The sequence below is a fragment of the Lissotriton vulgaris genome, chromosome 2_1 (assembly GCF_964263255.1).
Source record: "Lissotriton vulgaris chromosome 2_1, aLisVul1.2, whole genome shotgun sequence".
NCBI classification, from domain to species: Eukaryota; Metazoa; Chordata; class Amphibia; order Caudata; family Salamandridae; genus Lissotriton; species Lissotriton vulgaris.
Window position 1 is genome coordinate 1,199,652,750 of NC_141687.1, and position 17,822 is coordinate 1,199,670,571.

Sequence of the window (17,822 nt, forward strand, 5' to 3'; positions counted from 1 at the left end):
TTAGCCCGATGTGCCTTTGCTAGGTCTCAATATATGTGCTCCAGTAGTTTTTGAGAAATTAACGTTCAAACCAAGATATATATCTGTAACAGCGCTCTGGGCAGCGATCCGGTCCGCTTACTTTTCGCTTATCGGAACTTTGCGCGCAGAAAGCTGATTGGCTCTCCGGTGTCTGTCAACATTCTAAACAGTCCGGAGCGGACGCCATCTTGTCTCTCGGTAGGATCGAGAGAGAAGAAGAGGTGGAAAACGAAGGGGGAATTTAATGAAAGGGGGCAAGGTATCCCCCTCTTGACCCCCTAGGAATGTTGTTGGGGTTATTAAAGGGTCCCGTGGGGAAAATAAAAAAAAAATGATTTTTCACGGTAGAAGCGCGGCCGCGAACTGGTAGCGAAACGGGAATTCGCCATTTTGTGCTTCGTAAATTAAATTACTAGTTATAAGTGGGTGCGGGAGACGTATCCTAATCCCCTATGTTTCCTGAGGGTGGGTGAGGAGGCTGATATATGTTGATACATCTCTTCCAGCGGCTGTGCGTGAGCTTTTTTTTTTTTTTTGCTGCGTGACAGTCCGGAGCGGCCGCCATCTTGTCTCTCGGTAGGATCGAGAGAGAAGAAAAGGTGAAAAACTAAGGGGGAATTTAATGAAAGGGGGCAAGGTATCCCCCTCTTGACCCCCTAGGAATGTTGTTGGGGTTATTAAAGGGTCCCGTGGGGAAAATAAAAAAAAAATGATTTTTCACGGTAGAAGCGCTTCACGGGCCGCGAACTGGGCCGCAAACTGGTAGCGAAACGGGAATTCGCCATTTTGTGCTTCGTTAATTAAAGTACTAGGTATAAGGGGGTGCGGGAGACATATCCTAATCCCCTATGTTTCCTGAGGGTGGCTGAGGAGGCTGATATATGTTGATATATCTCTTCCAGCGGCTGCGCCATCTTGCCTTTTTTCGAATGCCACAATTTTGTCGTGCACGGCAGCCATTTTAGATGCCAGGCTGGTTCCAGGCTATCACCTAACCCTGCGGATGTAGTTTATGGCCCCAGCTGTAGAGAATTCAGACATGCCAATCCTCCTGATTCAGGCGTGTGAGTACTGATTTCAGTGCTAGTCTCCCGCCTCCCGATTTCTGCAAGCAAAAACCCGGGGGCATATTACGAACAACTAGCGATAATTTTTGTCTCTAACTTGTTTAGAGACAAAAATTATCGCCGCACATCGGCGATTTTTATCGCAGATAAACCTTGCTATTATCGCAGAAAAGTCAGCGATATTCATGTATTATCGACCTAATGCTCTTAGCCATGTTATCCACCTCCCATTGGATAACATGGCTAAGAACTGCTCAGGGCAGGTGTTAGATTTTGGAGATATTCGCGCTTAGCGCGAATATCTCCAAAAGTTGGTAATAGAAGGTAGCGATGTTAGGGACTGTTTCCAGTCGCTAACATCTTGGCACGCCACTTTGCATGTCATTAGTGATAAGTATCACTGACATGCAAAGCGGGGCCCAAGATGGTCGCTATCTCCTTTTAGCTGTCACTAACTGGTGTTAGCGACAGCTTGATAATAGGGAAATAATTTTATCTCCGCTTTCATGGTTTTTAAAGCCAAAAAAGCGGAGATAAACCCCCTTGATAATATGCCCCACGATTCCTTGGGGGTTTCAGCTGACAGGGCTTGGTATTGTGTTACATGGTAATTTTTCCATGAAACGTCAGAGGGTCGATGCAGGGGTTATAGAAGAGGTGATAAACCATTTAAGCCTCATGAACAAGCGCATGGTCTTTTAAAGATTTGTGAAGTACTCGGGGCGGCGGTGTGTGTGTGCCCTCTTTCAGGAGCGGGCGGGGGGGCACTGCCAGCAACTTGCCAGGTCAGGTAGTGTTCAACACGTGCATCACCCTTTCTCTGCCTGCTATTGCGCTCCATGCTTCGGAAAGGTAAGAAAAAGAACGTGCATTTGAGTTTGAAATGTCCGATCCTGCAGCAGCACACTTCCAAAGCCCACACATGACAATAACCCGAATCAAGGCCCCATTCACCCGTTTTTAAAAAAATAGATAACACTCCAACAAAGTAAGGTTATAAAACTTTATTAACTACTAACTTTAACAAACGGAACAAAAACTAAAAACATTTAAACATTTCTCAACACAAAAAGCAACAATGGTTAGAAGCTGTCTTTTGTGCGAATAGTCCCAAGGCAGCACAACGTGCAGAGTTCTGGACGGCACCCAGGTGATGTCGCCTGGGTGCCGCACTGGTTTAGGGATCCTACAATGCTGCTCCGAAAATTGGCGTGGGGCGTCCCGGGTGGGGCGGGGGGAGGCCTCGTCAGTAGCGGTCTGTTGTGCGAATAGTCCCAAGGCAGCACAACGTGCAGAGTTCTGGACGGCACCCAGGTGATGTCGCCTGGGTGCCGCACTGGTTTAGGGATCCTACAATGCAGCACAGAAAAACAGCGTGGGGCGTCCCGGGTGGTGCGGGGGGAGGCCTCGTCAGTAGCGGTCTGTGTCCAGTGTCACATGGCTGACACAACATGTACGACAGGCACCCAGGTGATGTCCAGTAAACTGCCGCACTGGTTTTGGTATCCTACAATGCTGCTCCGAAAATTGGCGTGCGGCGGCCCGGGGGGGGGGGGGGGGGCGTGGGGGAGCCGGCGTGAACGGGCCTCCCCAGGTGGCGGCCATCTAGCTGAGTTGCGCTCGCTCTTGCGGCCACAGCGTCTCGCTCACCATGTTGTTGAGTTGCTCCCACTCTTGCAGTGCAGCGATAGGCGGCTGCCACATGGCTCTTAAAATGGCGGACGGCTCCTCGGTTTTGGGCCTGGTCCACTGAAATGGCCCTGGGACACTTTGGAACTCGGACGCTTGCCTGCTAGGGCTTGGGCTCCATTCTCGAAAAGCGTCCCCTCAGCCGTGAAGATTCTACAAAAGTCTTGGGGGCCCCCGACTCCCGCAGGCTTCCGGTGGGGAGCGGCTGCCATGATTGCTCGCGGAATGACCACGACGGAGCCACGAGATGGTGGTGCTCTCATGCTGACGCCAGCTTCAGTCTGAATGATCCAGAAACAAGGTGGGGCTTTCATCGTTTGGGAAAAAAAAATGTTCTAAACCAATGAAAAGTGTTATTTTTAGGTCATATGACCAAGCCTTCCATCTTTAGGAAACCAAAAGTAAAATGAACCAATGAAAAGTTTTATAAACAAGTCACATGACCTGTTATGCGACATAGGGCTACAAAAAGCGTAGAAAATCCGTTGGCACGTGAGGCGGCGTCAGTAGCGGACCGATATGCGAATAGGCCGAAGGCAGCACAACGCGCCGAGATCCGGATGGCACCGAGGTGGTGTCCAGCAAATTGCCGCACTGGTGTGGCCATCCTACAATGCTGCGCCGAAAGACGGCGTGTCCAGCTGAATTGCGGTCACTGTTGCGGTACAGTGACTCGAACGCGCCGAGATCCGGATGGCGCCGAGGTGGTGTCCAGCAAATTGCCGTACTGGTGTGGCCATCCTACAATGCTGCGCCGAAAGACGGCGTGTTCAGCTGAGTTCCGGTCACTCTTCCGGCACAGTGACTCGAACGCGCTGAGATCCGGATGGCACCGAGGTGGTGTCCAGCAAGTGGCTGCACTGGTGTGGCCATCCTACAATGCTGCGCCGAAAGTCGGCGTGGGGTGCCCCGTTGGCTTATGAGGTGATGTCAGTAGTGGACTGATGTGTGAATAGGTCGGAACCAGCACAAGGCGCCAAGATCCGAATGGCAAGTCCTGGATGTTGAGTGCCTCAGTTGAGATTTCTGAGCAGTGCTTGTAGGACTGTCTGAAGCTTATTTGCACCTGCTGCAGCTTCACTAGGTCCGGCGGAACTTTTTGCCTTTTCCTTTCTGCTTCTTTTCCTACAATGCGTTTCATCTGAAGACACGACCAGGTCCCTGAATGTGTGCAGGGGGACGCTATTGATTGAATGAACGCGCCGAGATCTGGATGGCACCGAGGTGGTGTCCAGCAAATTGCCGCACTGGTGTGGCCATCCTACAATGCTGCGCCGAAAGTCGGCGTGGGGTGCCCCGTTGGTTTATGAGGTGATGTCAGTAGCGGACCGATGTGTGAGTAGGTCGGAACCAGCACAAGGCGCCCTGCACTGTTGAGCCTTTTTCAATGTCTGTTTTTTGTTGTTTCCCCTCCATCAAAAACAAAACAAAAATACAAGGCGCCAAGATCCGAATGGCAAGTCCTGGATGTTGAGTGCCTCAGTTGAGAGTTCTGAGCAGTGCTTGTAAGACTGTCTGAAGCTTATTTGCACCTGCTGCAGCTTCACTAGGTCCGGCGGAACTTTTTTCCTTTTCCTTTCTGCTTCTTTTCCTACAATGCGTTTCATCTGAAGACACGACCAGGTCCCTGAATGTGTGCAGGGGGACGCTATTGATTGAATGAAAATGGCGGCTTGACACAAAGCTGACTCAAGCGTTACTGTTGGTGCTATACAGACAAAAATTGGTTTTCAGTTTGTACATTCTTCAGGTTTTTTTTTTCCATCCAAGTCTGATTGAGAGTTTGTAGAAAAATGGCTTCAGATTTTCCACATACTACTCTTCAACATTCTTCCTAAATGTAACAATGTGAAACTCACTAGGAGAACGGCTGTTTCTGTTTCCTTTCAAAATGCTGCCACCAATATTTTCTGAATGGAAGACACCATCTTGTAGCATAAAGGGCCGAAAGGGGTTCTGGTCTGGCCGATGGTTGGTGGAGACATTTTGACTATATCTTGGACCTGCCCGGCCTCGCCCAAAATGGCGCCGGTATAAATGGGACTCGTAACTCTTTGCCCGCAAATGTATATCTAGAAAATGTTATTGTAAGTGGCCCTGTCGTATTTTAATTACAAAATGTACGTCCACCGATTCCGCAACTGTTAGACACCTTTGTTCTTGTCACCTAATGGCCCGCTCGTTACGTTCTTCTACAGTGTAAATGTCTCCTCATCATATACGATTTCAGTTTGCTCCGTGGCCGGCCCACGTGGTTATAGGCCCGTATTTGTATACTGACATTTTCACAATAAAGGTTTTTAAAACAAAACACGGTAGTAGTATTTTCATTTGTAAAGTTTTTACTTTTAGTGACTGTTTTCGAATCAGTAAAAGGCAAGTGAAATAAAGCAGTCCAATTACATGACGGATAAAAGGTATAATATGTAGGAACGCAGTAAAGATAAATGGTCAAGGGCAGTTGTGTTTTTCATGTCTGCAACATAAAGTGATCGATAAGAATCTGATAATCAGGCGTATCGGCGACTAAGACAGCAGGCCGAATCTCTTTTACTCAACGGCTCCGTCATGGAAGGAAGAAACGCCCTCTTTCTCGAAAAAGGAATATATTTTACTTGCAAGACAGTTGTAAATTTTCCGGGAAAGTACATTAGCCTGGAATATTATAACATATGTTTGAAAAAAAAATATTGTTCGAAAATAATAAAAAGCGTAATTTTTAGGTCATATGACCAAGCTTTTCATCATTAAATTAACAAAAGTAAAATGAACCAATGAAAAGTTTTATTAACAAGTCACATGACCTGTTATGCTTACGTTACGCGCTGCGCGCCGCGCCTCGGATCACTTCCGGGTGCGCTAACGCGGCGTGTCATAAAACGCATTACGCGACAACGTAGGTCAAGAATATAGTCTAAATGTCTCCACCAACCAGCGTTCAGAACACAACCCCTTTCAGCAGTCCAAAAAGTTCTGTTAAATGACAACAGAGGGGACAGGCAACAAGAACCATCAGTCAAAGAGGGGAGGGCAAGTTCTTCTCTTCCGGGTCATGTTGGGGCGCTACCGGAACTGATCGAATTGGTAGTCTACAGTGTTTCTGGATGTTTCAGACTAAAGCTGGCGTCAGCATGAGACCACTACCATCTCGTAGCTCCGTCGTGGCCATTCCACGAGCAATCATGGCAGCCGCTCCCCACCAGAAGCCTGCGGGAGTCGGAGGCCCCCAAGACTTTTGTAGAATCTTCACGGCTGAGGGGACGCTTTTGGAGAATGGGACCAAAGCCCTAGCAGACAAGCGTCCGAGTTCCAAGGTGTCCCAGGGCCATTTTAGTGGACCAGGCCCAAAACCGAAGAGCCGGCCGCCATTTTGAGAGTCCTGTGGCAGCCGCCTATCGCTGCACCGCAAGAGCGGGCGCATCTCAACTACATGGTGAGCGAGACGCTGTAGTCGCAAGAGCGGGCGGAAAACAGCTATATGGCGGAAGAGGCACAGTGTAGCAAAAGCGGGCGGAATGGCAACTAAAACGATAAAGGGGCGCCCCACTACAGCTTGTCTTCAGGTCAAACGGATTGTGGGACAAGGTCCAGAATTGAAGAGTCATCAAAAGGCAAAAAGTTCCGCCGGACCCCGGGAGCCGGCCGCCTATGTCGGGGGCGATCTCAGGCTACACCAGTGCTATAAGACTTGGGGAGGGTGTCGGAGCCAAGCGTCTTCTCCGAGTCCATGGCCATCACACCGCCCCTCAGGGGCCTCCGTCAAGCTGTTTAGGAAGGTAACATATCACATTGTTTTCTAATGCAGTCAGGTCCACAAACGACACTCACTTACTTTGAGAATAGTGAAGCTGCAGTAGGTGGAAATAAGCTTCAGACAGTGTTACAAGCACTGCTCAGAACTCTTAACTATGGCACCCAACATCCAGAACTTATGCTATTTGAGAATGGTAGTGACATCGAAGCATCTCAGGGACCAAAACCATTAACGTACTTTCACGTATGAAAATCTTACTTGGGGAGGGGGCAGGAGCGAAGCGCCCCCTCCCAGTCAGCGCCACCACACCGTATGTTGAAAATCTGAAGCTATCGTTCTACAAAGTCAACCAAACTTGGATTGAAAAATCTAGAAAAATGTACAAACTGAAAACCAGTTTTGGTCTGCATAGCATCAGTAACAACGCTTGAGTCAGCTTTGTGTCAAGCCGCCATTTTGATTCAACAAAGCACAGGCATTGAAAAAGGCTGAAATTCAGAACTCTAAACTATGGCACCCAACATCCAGGAGCTTGCTATCCGGATCTTGGAGCCTTGTGCTGTTTTCGATCTATTCACACATCGGTCCACTACTGACATCATCTTATAAACCAACGTTATGTAAATAGTTTTTTAATAAAATGTTTTACCCTGTTTCTTTGCTGGTGTGTTGTCTATATTTTTAATATTTGCATAGGGTTTGTCGTTATTTTGTGCGGGATGGGTGATGGAGCCGAGCTGTCTTGCAGCCCTCATGGTGTGGAGCTCAGTTCATCTCACTATTTTCGTATTTCTCAAGAAGGGTTGTTCCTAATATTTCTATTTTAGCGAGGTCAAAAAGAGATCCAATTAGTGGCCTACTGATTTTGCTCGATTACTTTTATTTTTTTACACGATTTTTCACTATCTGCAAAGACTAAACAGAGTATTGCGACTTTGTGCTTGTTTGTAAATAGAGAATGATCCAAAGAGAACCAATTCTAAAACAGTAAATGCTTGGACAACAATCAATCAAATGGAGAGACAAGGAGGCACGACGGATTACAACGGGGGTAAAGGCCTGCGTTAACTACCCTTCAGTATCTGCAAAGAGAGAGTACTACTAAGGCAAAAGAGGGGAGGGGGGGGGGCAGCGTTCAAAGCACATCAGCGTGCATAAATACGAAAATGTTTTTATCTATCACGTACTTGACATTTTAAAGCTTTTCATATTTGCTATTAAAAAACCAATGAAATTCACAGAAAAAACCATAGGTTATAGTGGATATATAGTTAGGAATTTGCATTTACAAAACCTTGAAAATTCAATGAAAAAACCATAGGTTATAGGCCATATATAGTTAGGAATTAGCATTTACAAAACCTTATTTTACTCGCATAAAACCATTGAAATTCCATATATAGTTAGCTAACTATAAGCGCTAACTATATATCGCGCACCCGCAATCCACTGCTGATGATGTCACATATTACATCATTCATGACATGGTCAGTGACATCACTGATGACATCACTGATGACATCTCAAATGACATCACTGATGACAACTCAAATGATATCAATGATGACATCTCAAATGACATCACTGATGACATCACTGATGACAACTCAAATGACATCACTGATGACATCTCATTTGTCATCACTGATCACATCACTCATGTGATAATACAATGAACCTCTTCAGACTCTAATATAACCTTACATACACTCAGTATAAACAGACACTCACAGACTGTCACTCATCCATGGAGTTACTCACACACCTAGTCAGTCATGCAAAGAATCAATCACACCTCCATTTCCTCAACTATACAGTTATACACATCTTACTTATTCAAACATATAATAACACATATTTACTCTCTTATATAATCCCTGATACAAGCTCACAGTGATCGATACAGCCACTCACACATTCACTGGCTCTTATGTTCAGTTATTTATATATCTCAACTCTCACATGTATTGTGTTTTACATACGTACTTACTTGCACATGTAGCAATGAGAAATCCATTCACTCACCAACACACCCATGCACAGTCAACCGCCCATATAGCTGTTTCCACATGCACTCTTGAACTCATACTCCTAGTGAATCAACTGCTTACACATCTATGCACAGAGTCACGCACCTCCCAGCCACCCACACACACACTCAGCCTCCCATTCAAATACTTGGGCAACCAATCAATAACCCATATGGCCACTCTTATAGCTACTGATCAACACATGCAGCAGCTTACACAACAACAAACATACTGATGCACGAATTAAGACAGTTTAGTCACTAACCCATGTACTCAGTGAGACACATTTAATCACTCACTCATACAGTCAGTCATGCACCTACTAAATTCTTCATCCAGACACTTATACATCCACTCATTCTTCAATATGTGAAACATATTTAAACTTTACAGACACATACAATCACTGGATGTTGTGATCAGTGATGTCATCAGTGATGTCACTGACCATGTCATGAATGATGTAATATGTGACATCATCAGCAGTGGATTGCGGGTGCGCGATATATAGTTAGCGCTTATAGTTAGCTAACTATATATGGAATTTCAATGGTTTTATGCGAGTAAAATAAGGTTTTGTAAATGCTAATTCCTAACTATATATGGCCTATAACCTATGGTTTTTTCATTGAATATATATATATATTAACATAAGATTAATAACAAATTTACAATATTATTATTGTAGGATAGCGGAAGTGTAACAATTACTATTCCCACTCCAGAGAGTGCAACAGTAGGGAAAGCGTTGGATAGCGTAGGGGTCAAAATTACTATTCCCACTCCAGAGAGTGCAACAGTAGGGAAGGCGTTGGATAGCGTAGGGGTAAAAATTACTATTCCCACTCCAGAGAGTGCAACAGTAGGGAAAGCGTTGGATAGCGTAGGGGTAAAAATTACTATTCCCACTCCAGAGAGTGCAACATTAGGGAAGGCGTTGGATAGCGTAAGGGTAAAAATTATTTTTCCCACTCCAAAGAGTGCAACAGTAAGGAAAGCGTTGGATAGCGTAGGGGCAAAAATTACTATTCCCACTCTAGAGAGTGCAAGAGAAGGGAAAGCGTTGGATAGCGTAGGGGTAAAAATTACTATTCCCCCTCCAGAGAGTGCAACAGTAGGTAAGGCGTTCGATAGCGTAGGGGTAAAAATTACTATTCCCACTCCAGAGAGTGCAACAGTAGGGAAAGCATTGGATAGCATAGGGGTAAAAATTACTATTCCCACTCCAGAGAGTGCAACAGTAGGTAAAGTAAAGATTTAATATATTAATAAAAATTAATTAAATATCAATACCAAGAATAAATTAATTAAAATAAATTACCACTACATACAAATTAATATTAGTTATTAAAATTAATTACCTATTAATACAAATTAATTACCAATCATAAATTAATTAACAATACATTAAAAATGAATACCAATAAATAAATAAAAATTATCTACTTAATTACAATTAAATTACTTCCCACCCTATTCCCCTGTAAAGGAAAGTAATTCAATGTTCTCTGAACTCCATACATATTTTGATACCAACTAAGACCTGAGGTTAATACCATAGCAGTCAAAGCTTGTTTAATCATGCCATTGGCTCACTCTACAACACAGTTCCATTCCGCTGAATTGCAGACCAACGCCCAGAGCAGACATTGAATCCCTGTAGGCCATGGAGGCAAATACAGGACGCTTATCTGAATAAAATGAATGAACTGCCCTCATTGACATTAGGCACTGCAAATATTTTATGTTTATGACTGCTGAAGCATTTACATTTTTGTGTGGCCAAACCAATAGGAATCGAGAACATGAATAGGTAGCTACAAATATGTACTTATATTGGTTAGCTAAATTTAGGTGAACAATATGGTCCAAATAAATCATCCATAAGTGGGTATTTGAGACCATAAGGGGAACTGGCGAAGGTCTTTTGACAGTGGAGGGTATAATCTGCTGACGAATGTCATACTGTCTAACATAGTCCCTTATCTGTTTCTATAAACTAGGCCACCAAAAGTGTTGCTGTAGCATCGCTACAGTTGCATTTATTCCTAAACATAAGGAAGTCAACTACTCGTGCCTCTGATTAGTTCTAATCTGGACAGATTATTAGGTATTATCTGTCTCCTACTCCTGGTATTGTAACTAATGGAATTTTATCTAAATTGAGTGTGTAGGCGTATCTGGGAGTTTAATCTACAGGAAGTTCCCAGCTTGTTTGGTTGCAATTATGGCTATACAAAGATACGTGTCAATCTTTGTTTGAAATCTAATTAACAAAACACAAATACTTTAAATATGGTCAGAGGCAATGTTTAGAGACCTGCCTGAATGCCTTTTCTCAAACAACAATATTCACATACCTAGAGTATCCAAGGATCTACAACAGTATTCTGAGCACTATAAATTCTGGAGAACAAACACAACAATGAGAAAGACGCTTAAAAAAAGGGAAAAATATTCAATACATTTCCGGATTTCCATCACTCAGCACCTGGTGACATGCTCCATCATCTGGGTCTCCTCTTGAAGTCACTCTAGTGACGCTAAGGGCTACAACCTTATCATAGTGATTGGGGAGCCCGAGGATGTTTTATATTGTTGGTTAAACTCACTAGACTACCAGATGAGAGTAGTTGAATGTGTGGGAACTAAGTGCAGTGCATAAGTGATAAGTGAAGTTAAAATTGAGTTGCGGGGGGCGTGGCCAAGATGGCGTCGGAGTAAGACGTGCTTTCGAGTCGCTCCGGCGCCCGACCTGCTAAGCATTGTATAGCATCGCCTTCGGGGTGCCAATCGACTCTGAGACGCTCGCACAGACCACCGGCATCGAGCGAAGAGGTCCGGTGTCCCCGGCAAGACCCTAGGTGGCCGTGCAGCGCCGCTACGGACAGTTCATCACCCGGCCTGTTACGCACCGGCCTTGCGTGAGGGAGAAGCCGGCCTGTGAGTGCAGTGGAGCCGGCGTCGGCTGGGCGTGGCATTGCGGAGCAGCGGTTCACTTCTGCCCCCTTATCGCTGCCAGTGTTGCTCCGCACTATCGAGACACTGGGATGATCATGAGCGCTCTGCTGTAACGGACTGAAGACCTCAACGGACGACTGGCCACGTGGAGGGTGTGCCACGGGTCCTTGGCGAGGCTGTACGGCCTGGGCGCGGCTGCTAATGGATGGCGCGGAGACGGCTGTCTGCGTCCACTGATGAAACGGGGTGTCCTCCTCGTCCCTGCGAGCGACCTAACACTCTAAGGTGGAGCCCGTGGCGTGCATTGGCCCTGCGCGGTGGACCCAGGTCCGGCATGTTAGCGGAACTAGAGGCCTATTCTACCCTGCGGGCTAGCTGGCTGGCCCGCGCCGCCCTCTCTCCGGTGGCGGTGAGTTGAGGTTTGGCTGCCTTGGTGACCCGGTTGAATGAGGCGGAGAACCCGGGCCTTATTGCCGGACGACACTATTCCTGCATTGCTTTTTGGACTCTGGCGGGAAGCTCCTGAGCCACCATCTTGATCAGGTGACGCAGTTGCTCCTGAGCACCCTTCATCCCCGGTGGGGGTGCGATAGCCTGGACTCCACGGCACGGCCGAGCCTCCGTGATGTCTAATTTGCAGCGCAAGGGGAGGACGGTAAAGGACAGAGCATCTAAATTATCGCAGCCGCCATCTTCCCCAGGGGCTAGTGGTTCGTCTAGGCAATCGGACGAGGAGGCTCCCACCACCAAGGCCTTCATGACGGAGCTGTTCGCCCCTATCAAGGAGGATATCTCCGAGCTTCGCGCCCAGCTAGCGTCGGATCTACGGGAGGTCTGGAGGGATGTAGACGGCATTGGTGAAGGAGTGGCCACCCTGGAAGATCACGACTTAAGTGTGGCGAATGATGTGCACCAACTAGAACAGGATATTATTCGCCTTACGGAGCAGAATTTAGACGTGCAGGCCCATGCGGAGGACTTGGAGAATCGCTCCAGGAGAAACAACATTCGCATCAGGGCGGTTCCTTGGGACGGTGAGGCTGGAGACTTGCGAGAGTATGTCCAGGCCCTTTTTCTGCAGATATTGGATGAGGAGGACGTGCAGGAAATCAAAATGGACAGGGTGCACAGAGTTGGCCTGCCCAGGCGAGGGGGTGGCCCCCCCCGGACATCCTCGTGTGTGTGCATGACTTTCAGACGAAGGAGCGTATCCTCCGGAAAGCTAGAGCCATCACCTCCTTACAGTTTAGAGGCCATCGACCGCAACTATTTCAGGACTTAGCGGCGTCCACGCTCCAGAAGAGGAGAGACTTCCGCCCAGTGACTGCTTTTTTGCGGGAGCGTAACATCTCGTATTCCTGGGGCACCCCTTCCGTATAATATTCCGATGGCAGAGCAGGCTGGCGCAGATCCGCTCCCAGCAGGCCGCGATAGAGCTTCTGGGGCTGGAGGACGTTCCTTCCTCTCAGGCGGCGCATCCCTCCCCATCGAGGCGACGGCGCCGATCTCCCTCATGGCATCGAGTTGGCTCTTCCCCGGACCGGGGGCGTCCGGACCACGCTGCTAGCTTACAGGAGAGAGGATCTGCGGTGGCGTCGGTGGCCTCGGCCACGCTTGCAGATACTCAGCAGAGCTCTGGAGCGGCATGATCCCTGGCTTCCTTGATGGTCGGGCGCCGGAGAGTCTCCGTCCCTACGGTCCCGGGGTACTATGGTACTTTTGGAGAAGACACCCCGGGCCATGGCCCTGGGGGCCCCCGCACTGGTGCCCCCACCCCGATTCCAGTCTGATGTGGACCTTGTGACTCATGGCCCATTGGAACTGCTGACTGCTTGGTTCAGGTTTAGGGCCTTGTGCTCTATCTTCTTCTTTCTTGGTTTGCTGGAGGGGGGTAGGAAGGAGGGAGTTCTGGACGTTGGTACTGTGGTGGGGTTGTTGGGGTTGGGGTTGGTGGGGAAGAGGGGTGTGGTGGCGACCGAGAATGGTGTCTGTGTGCTGTTATTGACGCTAATGGTGTTATTCTCTGCACTTCTTATTTTGCACTACGATGTTACCTCTCCACTTCTTGTGATTTGCAGGGGGGAGGCCTCTCTGGGCAGCTGGGGGCGGGGTGGGTGTGGTCCCCCATGGCCGGATGGTGCTTGAGGCTTTATTCTGGCTGTCCCTGTATAATTATCCTCGGTGTGAGTGTGGTTTGATGAATGGCGGGGTCGGGGTTGGACTCTGGATGCCTTAGCACACGCATAGCTTGGAATCTCAGGTCCTCATTATGCCTGTTAGTATAGGCACCTGGAACGTGAAAGGCCTCAATTCCCCGCAGAAACGGCAGAAACTCTGGAAGTATCTTTCAGACCACCACCTGGATGTGGTTGCCCTTCAGGAAACCCACCTGGCCAGGAGAGATGAACTGAGACTCCGCCATAGACATTTCCCCCTTATCTACAGGGCGTCTGCGCCCACGAAGCATAGAGGGGTGGCCCTCCTCTTTCGGGCCTCTCTCCACTTTCAACCCCTGGGGGTCAGCGGTGATAAGGAGGGCCGTTGGTTAATGGTGAAAGGGACGTTATATGGCCGCTTATGTACCTTTGTTGTGGTGTATGCCCCGAATGCGGGCCAAAATGGTTTTTTGCAGTGTTTGATGGACAAGATGGGGGACTTTGTAGACGGGCACTTGATACTGCTGGGGGACTTCAACATGGTGTGGGACAGGGATTTAGATAGCTCAGGGGCGCGCAGGGCAGATACTGGTGTCTTCTCGGAGGAAACGCAACGTCAAGTAGGCGGACTGGGACTGGTGGATAGCTGGCGCTTCGTCCACACTCAGACCAAGGATTATACTTTCTTTTCTCACGTCCATCGCTCGTACTCCCGCATAGATTACATTTTTGTTAACCAGGCTCTCAGGGGGGATATTCGAATGGCTGATATCTTCCCGCTCTCGCTGTCGGACCATAGTTTAGCGGTACTTGGGTTGCATTGGGCTGCAGGGGGGTACGGCTGGCGGAAGTGGTACTTCCCGGCTGCACTGGTGCGGGATGAGGTGTCCTGTAAGGAGCTGCGGAAGGCTATCGGAGACTTTTTTACTCTTAACCCGCCTTCTGACACGTCGGTGCATACCACGTGGGATGCGTGCAAGGCCTCCTTGCGGGGTACGTGCCTCGCCCTTAACGCGAATCTTAACAAACTTCGGCGGAAGGAGAGGGAAGCTCTGGAATCGGAGCTTGCGACCCTGGAGCAGGCGCACAAGGCGAACCCCTCCAGGGTGACCCTTCGCCCCCTTACGGTGGTGCGAGGGAAATTGAAGGCCCATTATAACAACAGGGCGGAATTCACCCTTCTACGTCTTAGACGTGTCTCCTATTCCCAGGGCAATAAGGTTGGACGGCAGCTTCGAGATAAGCGTGAGAGGGATTACATCGGGGGTATACGGGACCATACGGGTTCTATTCAACATAAGGATGTGGACAAGGCGGCCATCTTTGGTCGCTTCTACGAGGATCTCTACTCGGGTGACGCTCTAGATCCAGAAGCCCAGTCTGCGTTCTTGGGTGGTTTGCCTCTACCACGGGTCTCCAGGGAATGGAACGATTTGTTGTCTTCCCCCATCTCTAGGGAGGAGGTGCTGGACGCCATTAAGGCTCTGAAAATAAATAAGGCCCCCGGTCCTGACGGCTACACGGCCCTATTTTACAAAACATTTGCATCCGACATCTGCGACTACCTAGTTTCCCTCTTCAACGTGATGGCCTCTGAGGGTAGGACATCGGACACCATGGCCGAGGCCATGATTACTATTATCCCCAAACCGGGGAAGGATCCTACCTACTGTGCCTCTTACCGTCCGATAGCGCTCCTTAACCTGGACGCTAAATTGTACTCCTCCATTCTTGCGGGCAGACTGCAAGACCTGATGCCAGCTCTGATCCACCCAGTTCAGTCCGGGTTCATTAAAGGTAGACAAACTCATGACAATTTGCGGCGAGTCATCCATCTGATTGAAAAAGCGGAGCGGTTTTGCATACCGGCAGTGTTGGTAGGGCTTGACGCGGAAAAGCCTTTGATCGCGTTGATTGGGGGTTTTTACATCGCACGTTGGTGGCCTTCGGGTTCTTGCCCCGATTCATAAGAATGCTTGAGGCCAATTACAACTGTCCCACCTCTCGGGTGTTGATTAACGGTCACAGGTCCGGGAGTTTCCACCACTCCCGAGGGACACGCCAGGGCTGTCCGCTCTCGCCCCTTCTCTTTGCGCTTAGCATAGAACTGTTGGCGCTGGCGATCCGGGAGAACGAGCGGATCTTGGGTCTCCCCATCACGGGTGAGCAACATAAGATTTCACTCTTCGCTGATGACGTATTGTTGTCCATTCGAGATCCGGCGTTGTCGTTACCCCATATCCATACAGTGCTATCTGAGTATGAAACAGTGGCGGGCTTCAAAGTTAACTTTGACAAGTCATACATCTTGAATTTAACCCTACCGCCTGGTGAGGTGCACCAGATCCGGTCGCTTACTCCACTCTCGTGGTCAGCTTCCTCCCTGTTATACCTGGGCGTACGGCTGACCTCTACCATAGGCGCCTTATTCCAGGCTAATTTCCCTCCGATGCTGGCGTTGATTCGTGCGGATTTGCAACGGTGGAAACCCAAATATATCTCGTGGTTGGGTAGGATTCATGCGCTTAAAATGGTCCTCCTGCCTAAACTCCTGTACCTCTTCCAAGCCCTGCCCATCCCGATAGGAGTGGATTATTTCCGTCGGCTTAAGACCTTGATGCTTAAATACGTCTGGCAAGGCGGTCGGGCGCGACTTCCATATGCGGTTCTCTGACGTCCGCGACTGGAGGGGGGGTGGGGTTCCCGGACATGCACTTGTATTACAAGGCTGCCCAATTGAGAGTTCTGGTGGAATGGTCCCAGCAGCTCTCGGAGAAGCACTGGCTCCATATGGATCGAAGCGTTGCGGGACGTTCCATCTGGGACCTAGCTTGGAAACCTAAGGTGGACCGGCCCAGAAACGCGTACATTAGCACCCCTACCAGCACGGTGTTAAAGGTCTGGGACACGGTCAGTAGCGATGATCGGTGGACCACATTCCCGTCCCCGTTCACCCCGATCCATTTCAACCCGGCATTCCCTCCGGCGTTGACGGAGGGTCCCTTTGAGGTCTGGAGGGAGGGTGGCTGTAGGCCCCTCACCCACCTGTTCCATGGTGCCGCGCCCCTCACTTTCCATAATTGTATGAGGGATTATGGTGTTCTGCCGACAGAGCGCTTTCGTCAACTTCAGCTCCTGCCCTGGGCGACGTCGCCTGGAGTGGTGGACGCAGCTACCAGACCTTTGACGAAATTTGAAACTTTTATCCTTCGCACATCCTCCATGAAGGGGGCGATTTCTTTCTTGTATGGGATGCTATTAGACACCACAATGTCCCCCCGGCCTCGATATATGGACCACTGGGAGAGCACCCTTGGGAGGGACATTTCCGACAGCGAATGGAGGAGCTTGTGGCGGGATGTGACGGCACATAACCATTCTACTGATCTCAGAGAGGCCCATATGAAGCTTCTGTTCGACTGGTATTTGTATCCGTCCAAATTGCACCGAATATTCCCGACTACCTCGGATAGGTGCTGGCGGGGCTGCGGGATGTTGGGCGACTTCAGCCACATCTGAAGGGACTGCCCCACCATCCGGCCATTTTGGTCCGAGATTCTTTCCCACATTAAAGATGTGCTGGGTTACCCACTCCCGGATTGAATGGCCTTTGTCTTGTTGGGCCTCAGAGACCCGCTGCTTGAACACCAGACTAGGGCTGATAAGCGCATTATGTGGCTATGCTTGGGGGCGGCCGAGCTGACTTTGGCTGCCGCTTGGAAAAGCCCGACTGCTCCTGCCATTTCTTTATGGCATGCACAGCTATGGCGTCTACTGAGTATGGAGCGACTCTCAGATATCTTCCTGGGGAATTTTAAAAACTTCATGTTCAACTGGGGCCCCTTGGTGAGATTTTTGTCACGTGGTTTGCCTTCGGCAGTTTGCCCTTCAGCACTACGGGCACTTCATCTCTTTCAAATCTAATCACTGGTGTGTATGTTGCTGCTTTGCATGAGTGCTGGTCGCCACCACTGGGTGGGGGGTGGGGGATGGGGAGGGGAGGGGGGAGGCGGGGTGGTAGTTGGGGTTGTTGTTTTTCTCTTGTTGCGACTTGATATGCCTTCGCGAGAGGACGCTATGATTATGATCGTGCTTGGATTATTCTTCTCCAGCTGGGGACTTTGCACTAACCGCTGGGACTTCA